The sequence below is a fragment of the Globicephala melas genome, chromosome 4 (assembly GCF_963455315.2).
Source record: "Globicephala melas chromosome 4, mGloMel1.2, whole genome shotgun sequence".
NCBI lineage: Eukaryota > Metazoa > Chordata > Mammalia > Artiodactyla > Delphinidae > Globicephala > Globicephala melas.
Window position 1 is genome coordinate 108,467,501 of NC_083317.1, and position 18,371 is coordinate 108,485,871.

An 18,371-nucleotide genomic window follows, 5' to 3' on the forward strand; every position below is an offset into this window, starting at 1 on the left:
TAGGATAGGAAGTTATGTGGTAGTTTTTATTCCCTGGGTCTAGTGCCTCAATAGCTTTTTGTTTTGTTTTAAGAGGATGTTTTATTTTTATTTAGAGATTTTAACAAGATTTTTATTTAAGGATGTTAAACTAGTTTTGTGGCAAGCTCTTGAGCCTTTTTTTTTTTTCTCAGTTTGCCTCCGAATGATGTCAGATCTCATCACAGTTATCACTGATGGCCTCTACCAGCTCTGCCAGTGTATTTTTGTCTTTCCAGTTAAGCTGTGTGAATGTGGGGCTGGTGCAGGTCTTTCTGGGGACTAGGTGACCTGGTCTAATCTTTCCCTTGAAGACGTAGTAGGGTACCCTGATTAGACCAGTTTGTTTGATGGTCCAAGGGCAAGGTGAACTAGATAATTACAGAGAGGCTAGATCTTTGTCACTGGAGCTGGTTATAACAGGGCCATCTGAAAAAAGTGGAAAAGGCCTTTTAGGCTGAATTTTTGACTAAAGCCCAGGTTCTTTACCTTTTTCAAATAGAGGATTTACTACTTCTTAGTCTCTTATCTTCAAAGCAACAGGGTCTATGACCACCGTTTTCTCCTTGACCTTTTTTCTTTTTGGTATCTTGGGTATTTAGAACCCTTTACTTTTTAAATATATTTCTATCAAATGAGTTTAGTTCTTATTGTATTTCTAAAAGGTTGAATTTTTATGGCCCTTTCAAATCTATTTTGTCTTAGAACCACATTTCCTTTTGGGGGTTTTATTTGTTTTTCATTTTTCAATCATACTTCTTATATATGCCATGTTGACAGCAATACCAGCTTTATCATAATTAATGGTGAACAAAACTTGGGAGAAGAGTGAAAACTATGCCCATACGTATATCATTCAGCACTGTCATTACTGGCAGCTAAAAGCATATTCCAGCCACATCCAAAGGAAGAAAACAGACAACTAAGGGCTCCTTACATGTTGCTTTCTGTTTGTTGTGTTGGTGTTTCTGTTAGCTCCATCCATGAGACAGATGGACAAATACTGGCTCTTCTCTAGCGCATGGGACAATTACTGTTCAGTGAGGGCTCCATAGGCTCGCTATCATAGTCCTCAGGCTTGGGAGATTCTTAACTCTTCTTTCCCCACCTGCTTGACTCCCAAAGCAGTTTAGTCCACAGCCTTTGACTGCTGGATTCTCATCATCTGGGATGGGAAGGACACTTGAGTTTGCTTGTGGTAGGTGACTGGGCTTAGTTACTCCACTCACTGTGTATGTTGGGGAGTGTACTAGCAAGCCTGATCATTCCTGCCACTTTCTATGATGTCAGCCCCACTTATAGGAAACTCCTGTAGTCACAAACTGACCACCCAGGCATTTCCTCTTTTGCTTCCCACTGTTTATCATGCTTCTTTCTCCTTAGGAAAATGAGGTCCAGTGGCTTAGTAAATGTCAGGAAAGAGATAATCACTATTTCCAAACTTAGTGGAAACAGGATACTTGGCACCTTCAGTCTTGTAGAAAGGAGAGTGCAGTGCTAATGTCAAGTCTTTCTCCCCTATGTAAATAGGAGAGGGCAGGGATGGTTGCTGCCTGACAAAACTAACTGCCCAACTCCTCCTTACTCCAAGACCTCTTATATCTCCTGGTCATGGAACCTTCTAAATTGGCTTGACCTTTCCCACCCCTGGGAAAGCCTGGGGAATCTGCTGCCTGAAATGCCATCTTTTAAAAACTGGAGTCAAAGAAAAATGAGGGCCACTGATCCCAACAGTTTTGCTGTCTCTCATATCTGGTAACTCCGAGCATGGTAAAGATCCCAGTCAGTACCTCATACCAAGCTGGTATACTTGCAAAACCTGCTTTAGGAGAGTGAACTACGTCTGAAGCAGGCAGGCGGTGGTGTGCCAAGAGTTGTATCCTCTTCTGGATTTCTCTAGCATCATTTGTATGTCTTTTTTCTTCTTCTTCAGATTCTACATATAAGTGATACCATATGATATTTGTCTTTCTCTGTCTGACTTCACTTAGTGTGATAATCTCTAGGTCCACCCATGTTGCTGCATGTGGCATTATTTCATTCTTTTTTATGGCTGAGTAGTATTCCATTGTGTATATATGTACCACATCTTATTTATCCATTCATCTGTCGATGGACATTTAGGTTGTTTCCATGTCTTGGCTTTTGTAAATAGTGCTGCAGTGAACATTGGGGTGCATGTATCTTTTCGAATTGTAATAGTTTTGTCTGGGTATATGCCATGGAGTGGGATTGCAGTATCATATGGTAGGTCTAGTTTTAGCTTTTTAGGAGCCTCCATACTGTTCTCCATAGTGGCTGTACCAATTTACATTCCCTCTAACAGTGTGGAAGGGTCTCCAGCATCATTTGATTCCTCACCAAGGTGAAGTTTACATCTTTGAGATATGAGTCTCTCCCTGGAGAAATGTAATTCCATGTGCTGTCAAGGGGCATGTTGTTGACCATCTGTCCTAAAATTCAGTGGTTGCATATGGCATTGGTTTGAAGACAGTGACTTTTCATAAAGAGACAGCATATTTCTAAAAGCCAAGAAACAGCAGCATTTCAGAAGTTCAAGGCACCAACAGAGTCATTATTGCTTAAGTCACCATTAAAAAAGATGGCAGACATACTAAGGAGAAGCAACTGCTGCTGGGTAGCTGGGGTGGAGATGATTTTCTGGCTCTTTTTTGTGATGTAAGGAGGGAAAAGTTTTCCTTGACCTTCTGAGCGTCCCTGGCTGGGTTTGAAAATTAAAGTGACAAAGAGTAACAGGAGAAAAGCACACATATTTATTTAATACAAGTTTTATATGACACAAGAGCCTTCATAAGGAAATAAAGACCCAAAGAAATAGTTAGACCTGAGTACTTTATGGTAGGCTTGGTGAGGAGAACACAGTCATGGAGGAATATGATAGGGAAAGGAGTCTGAGGTAATTGTAAACTGGGGGAAATTTAGCAAGCCCTGTTTGTTAGCATTCCTCTGGGTATCCCTTTGTCTTTGGAGATAAGGATGCTCCTTTCCTCCAGCACTTCTCATGTGAGGATTTTATGGCCTGTTTCAGGGAAGAAGTGTGAGGGAAGGAGGAGGTCAAAGTGAACTTCCTCCTTCTGCTGTTTTCTCAAACTCCTTCAGCTTAAATATTCAATATAATAAAGTGCCATATTTGGGGGTAGCATGTCCCAAACCCCACCATTGGTTTGGAACTTTTCTAATGCCATTACCAAAGTAGCGATTTCATTGAAGGCAAATTGCAGGAAGAAAGTAATGCAAATTTATGAAAAGAGTGAAGAAAATAAAGAAACCCAGGATTAAAAATTAAAATGTTAACAGAAATTTAAAAGTAAAATAGTAAAAAAAGCTTAAAAATGAACCATATTTCTATTTCAAGATGGTTGTTGAGCTCACTCGTTTAACTTCTATTCAAATTATGTCAAAATATCAAACAAATATTAGAATGGAAAAAAATGGTATCAGAGTTGGAAAACAGTGTATCAATAATGCCATTAATTAGCTAGATATTTTGAAGTTTTGCAAACTGTGATGAAAAGAATTTGATTAAGATACTGATGATTCTAGGGTTCAGTATTCCTCAGGAAAGAAGGTGAGTTCATTTAGGAAGTAAGTCCATACCCTAGTTTGGAATCTCTGACTGGTACGAATTCCTTTTGCTTAGGTCCCAAGGTAGTTCCTCATGATCTGGAAGCCTAAGGCCAAATGTCAGTGCATCCAATCTACAACCTGGAGGGAAAATAGAATGTCAGTGGTTTATAGCATATGTCTCACCCTGCTGGACAGTGATAATGATGACTCCCAGTCCTGGCAGTGTGTGAATTTCTCAGTCATTCTGGGTGCCCAGTTCTGCTATCCGGAAGATTGCCCTTATCTTCCATAGCCTCTTCACAAGTAGGCATTGGGGAGGACCCACCCTTGGAGGGCTGGACAACTTTAGAAGCCCCTTTCTGTTGATGTGGGTTCATGGCCAAAGGGTTGAGCAATCACATGCCTTTTTTCTTTTCTCCCAGAGATTTAATTCTGTATGGCTTTGATATCTATCAGTGTACTGAACACTACTGCTTTGCCTCCTTTTCACTTTTAAAGGACATGTTGGAACTGTGTTTTTCAGCTGTAGGCCATGAACTATAACTAGTGAGATGGAGAATCAATTTATTGGGTTGCCACTAGCAATTAAAAAAGATAAAAGAACAGAAGATAATATATAAGAGTGCATTGCACATAGCAAAGATAAGTGTTGGTTTGTTACATTTTTTTGTTACAAATATATTCGAATGTGTGTACTGGCTTGGAATACAAAAATATTTGGGTTACTGAAAGTCACGACAGAAGCTGTCATTCTCCACACACTGTTTTGAAGAAGCCTCATCAACAGATTTATGTAACTAAATTTAGGACCACAGCTAATTCAGACAGAAATGAGGTTTTACAAAAATTGAGTTCACTGGGGTCGTTTGTTTTGGTTATCAAAACACATCTTGTAGAGACTTTAACCATCAATGAAATTGAGTAATTAGCGCCCTCTTCTGTTCTTCAACAACACTACACATATCTATTTTAGCCCTTGACACATTATGTGCAGATCTGCCTGTCTTCTTTCACATCCAAGGTATAGTGGGTCCTGTTACTCAAATGATACCTTATAAATTTTGGATCATTTCCGCTCCCTCCACAGCATTTAGCTCAGTTTCTTGCTCACTGGGGAACTCTATAAATATTTGTTAAATAGAGGAATCAAATAAGGAATGAAGTGGACCATTACAGCATTGCCTTCTCGGTTTGACCAAAACCTATTTTCCCAGTCTAATTTTCCCCTATACATCTCATGATCCTACACCAAGAAGATTAATTTGCCTTAAATAGTCTGAAAGAACATTTTTTAAACTTGTCAAATTTGAACATGATATTTATTTTGGACAAATCAAGCCCCCTAAGTATATATTTAGTTTAAATATGCAAATAAAACAAAAAGTAACATATGGTTTTTAAAATGCAGTTTTCCCTTTCACTGTGTTTGTATGGGAAAACCTAACCACTTGTTGTCTGGTTTAAATAAACAAGTGTTAGTAATAGAGAGTACATGCCTCATTAGGGTTCCAAATAGAATGTTCCTCAGGGTGTAAATTGCCTCGTCCAGCCCCCAGCTTTCAAAGTTTTAGAATTTATATTGTCTTACCAGTTTCTTTCTACATTTTCTCTCTGCAATACAGTTTGCTCATTTGTCTAAACTTTTGTTCAATGTCTATAAAAATGATTGCTGTATTAGATGACTGGTCTGCAATTAGTTTAAGAAGATTCATTTTTCTTTTGATTATATTATGGGATTCTGCAGGAATTTCTAATGGTGTGGTACAGGAGGGAGAAACCCAGTATATTCCGTAATGGGAACATGTAATCTCAAAGTTTTAATATTATTTCCTATGCTGTAGGAAGCTGTAGGAAACTTCAGTTATATGCCTGTCCTGACCCTCAGGCTCTGGCCATCTTGAAAGTTGTAGATATTGGCTCTGTGGGAGGTCTTCTTGGAAACAAAACACACAGAGCTGAGTTGTGAAGCTTTCAGGAGGAAGGAAAAGGGGCTGTGTCCTTCTCTGACACTATTGTTTCCTATAAAATACTTCATTCCCTCCCCCAACCCCCAAGAGAAAAAAACAACGAAATAAGTTGGGAAAAAACAATGAAATAAGTTGGGACAAAATAGAAAATGGGAAAAGTTCACTTTAATTAGCATACTTTCTGCCTTTTAAAGTATTCATTCTATGCTGGGAACTGAAACTCTCTTGAGATGTATAACTGGTGTATAAGAAAATCTTAGTTGAATTGAAGAACTTAGGCAGCCACAACTGAATTTGGATATCTATTCCAAACTCATTCCTGATCTTGACAAACAGTTTAACCTATATTTTCTCCTTATTTGTAAGGTGAAAATTGCATTTGCTTGTAATATTTTTGACATTTCCATATAAAAGGGGAAACAATTATAAAGACTTTTTAGAAAAAAGCATATGAATAGCCTATTTAAAAATGGATCATTTTAAAATGTTATTTATTGTCTATTGGTAAAGAGTTTGGCCTTAAAATTTTTTTTCTTTTGTAGGCCAAGTACATTTCAATGTGTAGACTTTGTTAGCATTTAAAAGCTTGAAACAGGTTGCCAATAATAGCAGTAAAGATAACCGACATTTTTGAGAGCTCATTTTGTACCAGACACTTTGCTAAGAAGCTTCACATGTACTGGTCTTATTCAGTTTAGTTATTTTGGAGGCCTGCATTTCTTCCATTATGAATTTAAGTATTCCAGTGGATTTCCCACATTCCTGAATAGATAAAAGATTGGCAAAGTATTTATAATTGTTGAAACTGAGTAATACATAGAGCTTCATTATACTATTCTACTTCTGTGTATGTGTGAAAATTTCCATGATAAAAAGTAAAAAACATAAACCCAAGCAACCCTTCCCAAGATCATCCATTTTGCTTATGTTGCTTTCTCTCCATTTCCATCTCAGCATGACGGTTGGCCACATGTGTGGACACATGACTCTCCAGCGGGGGAGGGAAAGATTGGTGGCACTTACACTGGTCTAGTCCCCTACCCCCCATCCTTCCTGATGGACTCAGGAAGTTTCTCTTCTCACTTTTCTCTCTGTCATACACATATGAATCTGTACAAAAGGTGTTCCTGTCTTTCTTTAGTGGCACATTCAGGAGAGGGCACTGCAGGGAACACCTGCTTTTTTCATCTGCCAGATTCCCTTCCTATCCTCATTTGGGAAGAGCAACCCCCTTACTATGGTGAGCAAATCCTCCCTGACTCCACCAAGTCTGGTGGGGCTGCTACTCATAGTATCCCACCTTCCTGCCTATAGGGGTGGGTATATAATCAGGAACTGGTCACATATATACTCTATTTGTTGCTGACCACATTAATTGACCTAGGGATGGACACGTGACTTGAACCAGGTCAATTAGAATCCCTTTCAATCTTTTTTCTTTTATAAATTTATTTATTTATCTATTTATTTTTGGCTGCATCGGGTCTTCGATGCGGCATGCAGGCTTTTTTCTAGTTGTGAGCGGGGGCTACTCTTTGTTGCAGTGCTCGGGCTTCTCATTGGAGTGGATTCTTTTGTTGGGAGCATGGGCTCTAGGCGGGCAGGCTTCAGTAGTCGTGGCACACGGGCTCAGTAGTTGTGGCACACGGGCTCAGTAGTTGTGGTGCACAGGCTTAGTTTCTCGGCGTCATGTGGGATCTTCCCGGACCAGGGCTCAAACCCGTGTCTCCTGCGTTGGCAGGTGGATTCTTAACCATTGCGCCACCAGGGAAGCCCCCCTTTCAATCTTATTTACAGATGGTAAAAGCAAGAAGCCCTCTCTTCCCCTGTGATCATTAGCTGAGACCACTGAAGTCTGGAGCTGTCCCTGGTCATGCTCCATCCCCACCAGCCTGTAGAGGACGCTAGTGTGTAGTAAGAGAGAATACGATCAAAATACTGAAAAAAAGCAGAGAGAGAAAAAGAGTAGGAGCAAAAGTGAGAATGAGTGTGATGATGACTCTGAATGCCTGGATCCAGTCATTACTGAAGCCCTTATCCTTTCTCTTGTCTTAAGGTAGGAGTCAGCACGTTGCCTTTTTCCCTCAAGCTAGTTTGATTTGGGATTTTTATCTAAATAAGCCACAAGGACAGCTACTGCTCTGTATTTCAGGAGTACTATCTATATTCCAGCTAAGACTTAAGCAGTGCCTGGTACCTGGCAAGTGCTTAAGACATATGTGTTGAAAGAGCAGTAACTCCTCCTTGACAGTTGTTAAGCTCTTTGGTCATTCTCTTGATTTCTTGGTGCATTGATTAAAACAGGGATAACATTCATCTCCTTCACTCTCGTTTCACGCATATTACTGCTGGCTAAATTTGAGTGTCTCAAATATAGCTATTTTTGCAACTGAAAGCATGATTTTTGTACAGCTAGAAAAAGCTATTTCCAACACAGATTTCTAGTGCAGTTTTCTAAGAACTCCTTACGATATGCAGCACAGCAGGCCCACCACGAGGCACATCAATCATCTACCGTGTATCAGGCGCCTTTTACAGGATTTTCTGTGATCTTGGTGTCAGTGCACATTCTGTATCAAGGCAGAGGTGATATGTAGGAATCTGGCAGCTATTTAGAAGGGAGGCCAGGCAGTGCTGTGCCAGTATAATTAATGAGAGTCATCGCTCTGGAAGCAAGAGGAGAGGGGGGTTGGGAAGGATGTCTTTCACCAGTCAATGGCATTTAAGAAAAATTGGTGCTTTCATAGCCTTTTTACTGCTGGGAGGAGGTTAAGTCAAAGGAGTGCTATAAAGGGCTTTCTGTAACTCACTGCATGGATGGAGGTCCCTGTGTATGGGGAAGCTGAGAGAATTAAACCCCAGATTTTTCAGCAGGGCTGATTTCAACCTTGAATTGAGCTAGCAGCAGGAGTTCCTTACACTTGGAAATCCTTACTAAAAGATTATAGCTTACGTGACCAAGAGACCAGTCAAAAAAGTACTTTATTACCATGTAGGACTTTCGTTTTACCTGCCTAAAGAAGTGTTAACCTAGGTCCCATTTTCTCCAATTCCCTTGTAACCAGTGAATGCAGAAGGGGGTATTATTTGTTTTGTTTTCCTATTGACTGTTCAGTAACCATGGAAGGGTTTGTGTAACCTAGAGAGGCTGTTTACTACCCACTGTCCTACCCAGTGTCTAATCCCTTTGTTATTGTTCCCTCTGATTGTCACAAGCAGGGAAAAACGGGTCTGTCCTGCTTCTAAAAACTTAGCAATGAAACAACAACATTTTTCTTGGTTTTAGTTAGTAATTTTTCTCTGATTAATGGTGAAAAAAGGACTCAGAGGGAAAAGCTACATTAAAAGATTTATGGAAATATACGTTAGGACCATGATGAAGTATGATTCACACCAACTTCAGAATGGTTGCCTTTGAGGAGAAAGGGAGGGAGAAGGGCCAAGGAGATGGGGTTTTACCTGTATCTGTAACACTTTATTTAAAAAAGAAGGGGTGGGGGAGGGAGAGTATGATATGCATGTTTGCCTTGTTTTTGGTAGGTTTGAAATACTGCATAATTTTTTTAAAAATTTAAGTTCTCAAAATATGGAAATCGATTAAAACTATCAAAATAAAGAATGCACAGCAAACAAGTGCTCTTGTTGTGAACTTTGTATGAGTTTATTTCACCATTTGCATCTACAGTTTTTGATATGAGAAAGACAAACACAGGAGGTTGGGGGGTGGATAACTTCCGTGGTTGTGTGAGGGGGTGTCTTGGTATCTTTCTCTCTCTCTCTCTCTTTTTTTTTTTTTTTGGCGGGGGTGGGGGGACTTCCTACTCACCATGGAGATTACCAGTCAAATCTCCAAAAAGCAATCTAGGGGTAGAAGGGATATCTGTTTAATTTCTTATAAACTGGGAATTTGCAGCTGGGCCAGAAAATTTGGGAAGGTTTCTTTCTATGGAGCCAAAGGACCTTATACATCTTTTCCCAGACTCATTTCTTCCTGGTACCCTGGCAGGAAGAAATCCAAGTGACTATTCTGGTGGCTTTTGCCTTTTTTCTGAAAGTCCAGGATTGCTTTCGGGATAAAGTTTCTTCTTGCCCATGGTGCTTTGCTGTGACATTGTAATTGCCTCTGTTGAATTGAATAATACAAATGGGTTGTTTCTATGGTATCGGCTAAGTGGGATGAAAAGGTGAAACCTTAGATCTTGCGCTGAGAGGTCACGGTGCTACCACCCCTCACACTAACTGTCCGTCAAAGCTGACGGGCAGCCAAGCTCTCCGAGCTCCGGCACTCATTTGTAACTTCCTGAGCAAATTCACGCTTGAAAAAGAAAATGACTTTAGTTTATGTTGTCACTAAGCCCAGAAAATCCCTGCCAACCCCAAGCTGCCAGCTTTTCTAGGACCTTCTTATTGGTGGAGAATTTTAAACTGAAGGTGAGTGAGGAGCAGCGTCTCCCAGTCCCTCCCAGCCAGGCTTTGAACTAACAATAGGGCAGGTTGAATGAAGGCTGGTAAATGCAAATCCTGGAATCCCGAAGCCGGATCACACTGCTGCTGCCCGGGCCAGCGGTGGTCAGCGTTCCAACAGCTGCAGCCACCTGGTCACTCACCACGTCAGGATGCTCACTAGACTTCATCGTTTCAGCACCATTTGAGTGCCTACTGTGTGCAAGCTTTCCTCCGCCAGGGCCGTGCTCTCATTCACCGCTTGAGTCCACCTGCCATCAATTTGATCTGATTGAATAATTGGCCTGTTAGCACTTAGGAGAAGCATCTGGAAGAAGAGATGGGGCCGGAGGGGTGGGGGCGGGAGAGAATAAAAGCAGTGTTAACTACCCTCTCTCTTCCTCAGTCTTAGCTGGACTTGACTCACAAGAGATCTCGTTGGTTATATAGTAGCATAATAGATGCTATTTTTCTTAGAATGGTACAAAACGCGAGGGGAGAGAAAATGGGCAGTTCGGAATTTCAGATGTGCTTCTGACACTTTTTACTTTGGTACAACCTGCACACAGTCCCTGCGCCCTTCCTCTCCAACTTCATTTCGCCAAACTCCTGTACTTTCCCACCACCGCTCTCCGCAGCACAGCCCCAAAATGAGTATCAAGGGGGTTGTTCTGGGTTTGGGAACCTTTGAAACTTGAGGAAGAAGAAGAAAAAGACTTCATCCCCAGTGCTTCTGGCCCTTGCCTGCCGGCGAGACCCGCAAGGAGGTGTAGGCCCAGGGTTCCAGGTCCGGCGCTCTACCCCCTCCACCCAGCCGGCTGGGCCCAGTGGTGGCGGCGGGAGCTCCAGTCCGCTCTCCCGAGCTCCAGTTCCTGATTTCCGCGGGAGCTGCGGGGCTGGGAGGGTGGGGACGCCGGAGTGAGCGTGAGCATTTGAATGAGAAAGCAGGTTGTGGCAGCGGCGCCCCACTCTGCCCAGCCCGTCTCGGGGGTTCTGCAGGCCGGTGTGGAGAAGGGCCCTTGTTGGGGGCTCTTCTGCTCCTCGACAGGGTTTTGAAGTTGGAGTCACAGGGGCCAGTAACTCATCACGCCAGCACTTTGGAGGCTGCTGCTCTGCCGGCGACTCCGAGAAGTCCTTCATCTCCCGAACAGTCAGAAGTTGAGCAGGTCAGTGCTTTGGGGGGGGAATGGGGGGGGGACAAGAAAAAGAGGACTGTTACAGCAGTCCCCGTGTGCAAGTGAGCAGGTGGCTCGAGTTCCTCTCGTGGCAGTTCCAGCCGGGACACGCTCTTTAGGACAGTGTGAGTGGTGGTGTGAGTGGGGATCCCCCAAACCCTGTGCGGAGAACTGGACCTCGGCTGGTCTTGGGGTTCCGTAATTCGGCAGAATGGGTGTGTGAGCCCGCGCCAGAATTTCATTCTCGGGTCTCTTGTGGTGAGTGGGGTTTACGCCCCGTGGACGGTAAAGCATCGCTCGTTGCAGGATGCTTCACCCCTACGCGGGACCCCCGGGACCTGTCTCTGACCGCCAGACGCCGCAAAAAGAGCAGGTCCGCTTTTCCCAGCAAGGGGAGTGCGGTGTCCATTACACTTGGAGTCTCACGGTTCTTCCTGCGCCCGGTGACCCCACTCAGGGCGTTTTCGGAGAAGACCTGGTGCTCTCAGCGCGAGGAGGATTTACTCCATTGCCCCTTCCTGGAATAAACCAGGGGCACCGGAGCGGCGCAGCGCTGAGCGGTAGAGGCAAGTCCGGGCCACACAGCAGCGCGCTCTGCGCCTGCGCGGGGTTCCCATGGCGACCGCGCCGCGAGTCCGAGACGCCAGCCCGCGTGCCCCCAAGCCCTGTTCCCTGTTGGGCGTCTGCGGCGCCCTCTTTCGCGCTCCCTCAGACTTATTCTTTGTTGTTTGTAACTCGGAATAAGTTTATGATCTCATTTTGACGGTAGGAGTTCAGCATTCAAACAATAACCAGTTAAAATTTAAAAGAGGACTCCCACCTCCCACGGCAATACCACTTTGATGTTAGACTGAAGAGGCGAGGAATTGCTTTTTAGGGTAGTATTTGAGATTCCCCCCCCCCCCTTCTAGCCCATGAAAGTGGAGACCAATAAAATATTTTTACTTACTGGTTAAGCAGTTTAAAAAAAAAAAATTGGTCAGGTGTTTGCTCTTGAGCATTAAGGGGACAGACCTGTGCCGGCTTTCCGCAGGTGGAGAGCCGGGCGCGCACAAACGGGCAGCACCTGTGTCTTCCTTTTGGCTTGTTAACGAGAACGAGATGCGTTCCAAAATGGACCAAAGTAAAATGCCAAAGAAAAGAAACAAGGGCTTTCCCAGAAGAAGTGATTGTTTTTCCAGTTGCTCCGGCGTTTTGGTCACTTCTGGGTTTAATCTTCAGGGAATGTTCAAGAAGCCTTAATACGAACCAGTCAGATTCCTCAAGCTTTCTGTTAAGAGATTGAGAGTCATTTTCCTTAAAATTCTAAGTCTTGACAGCTCCATCCCCTTTTAAAAGTTTCATTTGTTTACACACAGGTTAGCATTTGGCAAGGGTACACATCTTAAGGGGTATGTAGAATGAGCTGTAGCTTCCTGTGGCTCACTGTTTCTTAGGTTGCATCAATATTTGGCAGCATGGTTGGTATACCTAGTTGTTGTTAACTAAACATTGGTTAGAATTAACTGCTAGTAAAAGTTTTAAAATGAAGTTACTCTTCCTGGGATAAAGTGTGGCATAAAACTACCTTAGATGAAGTAACACATGAGTACTGTCTTGCAGTATCCTATTTTTAAATAATCTGCCTTCAAGAATAGCAAATGTTTATTAGTGGTAGAAGTTTTCAGACAATATCCTTCCACCATCAGCAAATGTAGTCAACGGTAATATTTTTCAGATGATTAGCAAATAACGTGCTGTTAAAATTCTCTCTCCCATCGCAATCATTATAAATGCCGAGACATTATGCATTCCATTTAGCTCAAGTGTTTAAAAATGTCCAATTAAATTTTTCTTTTCTTTTTATAATTAAAAAAATAGAAAACCTCTTAATTTCCAGGTTCAGATACTTTGTGACCCTATTTAGTGGCTCGTAACTGCCTCCAGTTCCCTAATTCTCAGTGACATGTGTGTCTGCTGGTTCCAGGAGGTATAAACTGCAGTTTAGCAGATCATGGGATAATGAGATTGGGAGTGCTTGGGGGAAGGCTGGGGGGTGGCGATGGGATGAGACAAAGGGAGGGAAGGTTGATGGGCAGAGCCAGGATTTATTGCTGCACCAGATTCTTCATAAAAGCTGTTACAGTCATTGCTTCTGTTTGATAACATTTTCCCACATCAACATCAGTTAAACTTATTTTTAGAATCAGTCTTCTAAATATAAGGATAGAATTATAGAAATAGAATATGATAAAGGTGCTTTATGTTAGGGTGCTTTGATGTAATATACTAGGAAAACTGTTACATGCTTTCTACTTAATTTATTCATTTAGTCAACAGATATTTATTGAAAGCTAGTTATATATGATATAGACAAATAAACCTAGATTTCTGTCCTCAATGAACTGAGACTCGTGACTTCTGCAATAATTCTAATCCTGTTTCAGGTTTTCAGGGTACAGATACTATCTGGTATTCTTAAGGGGGGAGCACTTAATTAAGTGCCAAGTAATCAGATGTCTAGATTCAGAAACAAATGCTTAAATTCTGATTTAAAAAAACCCTGAACATTGTTTTTGAGCAGTTTAGATAAGAATCTTATATATATGGTAAGAAGCATCGTGTGCACCTATCTTTTTACATTTTTGTAATGTAGTCTCGGCCCTAAAACCTTCTTTCTTGGCAAGTGCAGCTCTGAGTTTGGGAGCAACAGAGGAATCCTGTAATTCTCAGGTTTCTTAGATGAAGATAAGGTGAGTGATTCAGTAGTCCTTTGTTCTGGCTCCGTGTTTCACGACATAATAAACCTCCTGCAGCTCCCTTCTAAGAATAGTGTTGGTCTGCATGCTTGAAGGATCATGACTATCATTTCTCTGAGCAGAAAAAAATAAAAGGATACAAAATTTTGGTAGACGGATAAAAGGAATACAGTAGGGCATTTGAACGTTTTAACTTTTGAACTGGAATAATTTCTAGGCATTCTTCATGAGTTCAGACTCTATTGAAATCCATTACAGCAGTGACAAACCTCTGGCATAATATTGACCAAGGTTGACCAACATTTCCTATTGTCACTCTTAGGACACAGAAGATTAGGGAGACTATAGCCTCCTTTCCTTCACCACCTCATGAGTCTTTTATTAGCTCAGAGAAGCTTGCTGAAGATCATCCCCATTTGGTTATTGCTCTCTGTCTTGGAAAATCAGACTCAGCTGTGAATTGTGGCCCAAGTGGTGCAGAACTCATTACTTTGAACAATGCCTCCTCAGCCTGGGAAGCATGTTCTCTTTCCTCACTGGTAGGGGCTTATTCCAGGCCAGCTTTGCTCACAAGGAAAATCATTTAGACACAGTTCAGTGGACACTCACTCACATCTCTTTGACACCCGTGACGATTTTTGTTTAAGGAGAAATCCAGGACTGCTGTGGTAGGGTGTGCCGAATTAGAAGTGCATTTTAAGAAGCCCATGAAGAAGTTTACACAGCTTTGTGTTATTATCCTCAGGGTCTCTGTCTTCCATGCTTCAAAGTAAAAGAGGACAGGATGAACACAGAGGGACAACTAAGAAAACTTTTATAGCAAAGTTAAAAAAAATTCTCATCAAGTATGCATTTTAGATGCACTAAACTAAATGCTTGTACCTCATGATCATCATGAAATTACAGAGCAGAAAAATACGTCTACTATTATGTGAATCAGGACACCAGGGCCTAAGGTTGCCACAGGATTTTCTTAAAGTCATACAGCTAATAAATGAAAGAACCCAGGTGAAAATGTTCTGATTTCTAATGATCCTGCTGTTTCTAGGAAATCTAGGGAGGACAGATATGAAATCCTTGCTCTAGACTGGGTATTTGTAACCGTATGAACTTGCTATAGTTGTAGTTATAAAATGTTCAAACACCAGCAATGTTTTATGACTTAATCTAATTTCACTGAGTGGAATTGACAGTGGGCACCTTCTGATATTTGGTTATAACCACGTGTATGTCATGAGAATGTATATGGTTCACATGCATAAACGCAAAAGAGATATTTTTCAGTATGTATTTTGGCCTGAGGAATTCTGTCATGATTAGGATTTAATACATGGTAGAGCAGCTTTTCTCGTTATTGTCCAGTAAATATCTTAAACAAGGGACTCTGGAAGTAAAGGAGGAAATAAACATTGATTTATTCCAATCATGTGCCTGGGCATTTATTTTAGGTCACTTTAAAATTCATAAAAAGACGGAGGAGTTATTATCCCATGTTACTAGTGAGACCTGGAGATTTGTTTCTTGCCCAAGATCTAAGTGAGTATGGAATAGTCTTGGAATTTGAACCCAGGTCTGTCTGCCTACGTGCTCTATTACATCATGTTCCCACTCAGAAAGGCAAGGCTTAATTTATGAAAAATACTGAGTTTTCATTTCAAACTCACCATGCCAATCAAAATAGACATTTAGAGGTTTTTCTGTTCAGCTTTTTGGTGAGTGGAGAAGCTGCATTCCCTCTATGGAGTTTAGGAGGTTATAAATTCAGGCCTGGTTCCAGAAACACATTCAAGACTTTGTTTATAAACTGTGTTGGCTATTTGTTTAGAAGTGAGTGGTGTTTAGATTCTCTTCTGCCGATGCTTTTTCACATCAAAGTGGCCCACTTATCACTTTGAGATTGTGTTGTCAAATTGTGCTGGGTCTAAGAGGACCCCTCATGATTTTAATGTGTATTTTCTGGCATCCCAAGACTTAGATGTTAATTTTTATCTTGCATAAACTTTACTGCTGGGTAGAATCAGATGGTGTCTTTCTGTAATGCTTTTCAAATTGGAGACCTGAATCAACTTACACAGTTGCTGAAAATTTCTAAATTTAGGCTAGAATCTGGAGTTTTGGTGCTTCTAAAACCACACTGGCTGTGGTATTGAGACTGTACTAAGCTGGTTTCAGATTTGCAGCATTTTTGAGTGGGTTTACCCATGAGTAAACTGAGGCTCAGGAATGTCCACACTCACAGAGCTGAAATGGGACTTGAACCTTGACATTGCCAGCACACACCCGGTCTACTGACCTTATTAGTACACCACACCTTAAAAGCACACCTCTATCCTGGGCCTTCTTTTCTCCCTATGTCTGACTGCAGGGGAGAAGAAAAGGTGGAGGGTTTCAGAAGACTGGATGCCAGCCTCGCTTGAGGCAACACATAGGGCCCTGGAGCGCTCTGAGTTTCCTCCTTCATGAGTTTTTCTGTGTCTTATCCTACTAGCAGCCTCTTTTCTCTGTGGCTCTGTCTTCTGAATTTAGCAAGGGACTTAAGAACCTGTCCAACCATTCAGGTGCCCATGCCTTAGCTTTAAATTGCCACTGGAAGGCAGAAAGATCTAGTTTGGTGCTATCGCATGTGAGTTACTGATTAACTGATCTAAGGCAATCATGGTTTCTCTTAGATCTGCCTTCACTTCCTTGTTGCTAGTCCGCCAGAACCAAACATTTGAATTTAGCTTCCCACTTCCTCTTCTCTCCCTCTTCAATTTAACTGAAGGAGCATCTGGATCTTGGAACAGGTCTCCGTGGAGTGCTAGCGGAACCTCTGGTGGGAACTTTGAAGACCTGTATGTTTTTTTTCAGGGGTCAGAATCCTGGACCAGAAGTTAAGTGAGTTGATTTGCTGTGTAATTGTATGTTATTTAGTTCTCTAGACCTCCTGTTTCTTTTTGCCAAGCAACTGTTTCTTAACTTTGAGTGATATGGGATTGAAAAGAAATTTTTTTAAAAAAAGATTTCTTTATAGAAAAAGGAGTTAGTATTATGAAAAGATCCTTTGATTTTTATTTCAATGTAAAGACTGTTGGTTCCTTACAACCATTTGTGTAAAACAGAAAGGGAGGGTTGAGAAAAGAAGGGAGGATTTTCTTCCATGCATATAGAATATTTCTTGAAGGGTACACTAGAAACTAATGTTAGTTGCGAGACAGATACCAGAGGTAAACTCTTCATTGTATACCTTTATTGTGCCTTTAGATTTTGAAACTTAGTAAGTAAAATTAAAGTAAGAAAAACAATACTTGGGTTTCAATAATAAAGAAATAAGTAACCACCTCCTGGGTCCTAAGTGGTAGAAGTAGGAAAATGGGAAGTGATTTCAAAGAAGAGAAATTCTCTTTTTCACTATCTTAAGTCTCAAATTTCACGTTTAGTAATTTTTTTTTTTTTAGTCATTTTTAAATTTTTTTTAACACTGGATTTCAATAACAGGGCTTGGGGAGGTTTGTTTTGAATTTTCATGGTTTTCTTCCCTCTCATAGAGCATCAGGTATTGGCTGCCCCCAGACTCAGTGGGCCAATGGGAATCAGACCTGTCCCACTCCTGAGTCACTAAACCTGTCTTATGCTGGCAGTGTGTTTATGGAGTGAAGCCCAGAAAGCCCCCCACACCCCGCCCCATTTTTTTTACCCATAGAGAAATCCCTATAATGTGATGATTTTATTTTGCTGAGCAGTGTCTGAATGTGAATGTCAGAGGAATCCTTCTCAAATTGAACAAGGAAAAAAAAAAAACTTGTGTACAAATGTTTTATTGTGAACCACAGCTTTTCTTGTTTGAAATAGGTTGTGAATTGGAAGTAGTTTTCTGTTTACTGAGTAAATCATTAAAATACAGTCTTGGAAGAGAGTGAACACAAACTGTGTACCAACTTCTTTTTTACTCGTCAAAAGAGAAATGTGAAATCTACTATTTAGTGTCCAGTTTCAATCAAAAGCAAAAACTCAAGTCAGGGTCAGCTCTCAGCACTTTCTTGAAAATTTCTCATCTCAAATTTGGTGAAGTAAATAAAACATTCTTTCCTCACAGAATTCTTCTTATTACTCTGTAACTTTTGCTAGCAAAGAATAACTGAATAGATCATACATTCTCATGTGTAAATTTTTTTTAAAGCTAAAAGGGCATTGAGTGAAAATTCTCTCACCTCTGTTCTTCAGCCATCCAGTTCTTTAATAGACCAATAGTGTTATTAGTTTCTTATGTATTTTTTCAAAAAGATATATATATACAAGCAAATACATATGGATGCTTTCTTCCTTTTAAGAATCAAATGGTAATGCACCATCCATGTGATTCTGCATTTTTTCTTGTAACAATATATTTTTATATCATTCCATATTAGCACATAGAGCTTCTTAATTCTTTTTTCTTTTTCCTTAATTTGAAAAAAGCAGTT

General features: G+C 41.2%; 1 protein-coding gene across 1 annotated transcript in view; it reads left to right on the forward strand.

Moving 5' to 3' along the window:
- Window positions 1–11,017: 11,017 nt before the first annotated feature.
- Window positions 11,018–18,371, forward strand: part of PLCH1 (phospholipase C eta 1) — a 240,388-nt gene continuing 233,034 nt past the window's right edge. The window contains exon 1 of the mRNA XM_060298491.1: window positions 11,018–11,182. The gene's annotated coding sequence lies outside the window, so the exon portion shown is untranslated. The remainder of the gene's footprint in view (window positions 11,183–18,371) is intronic.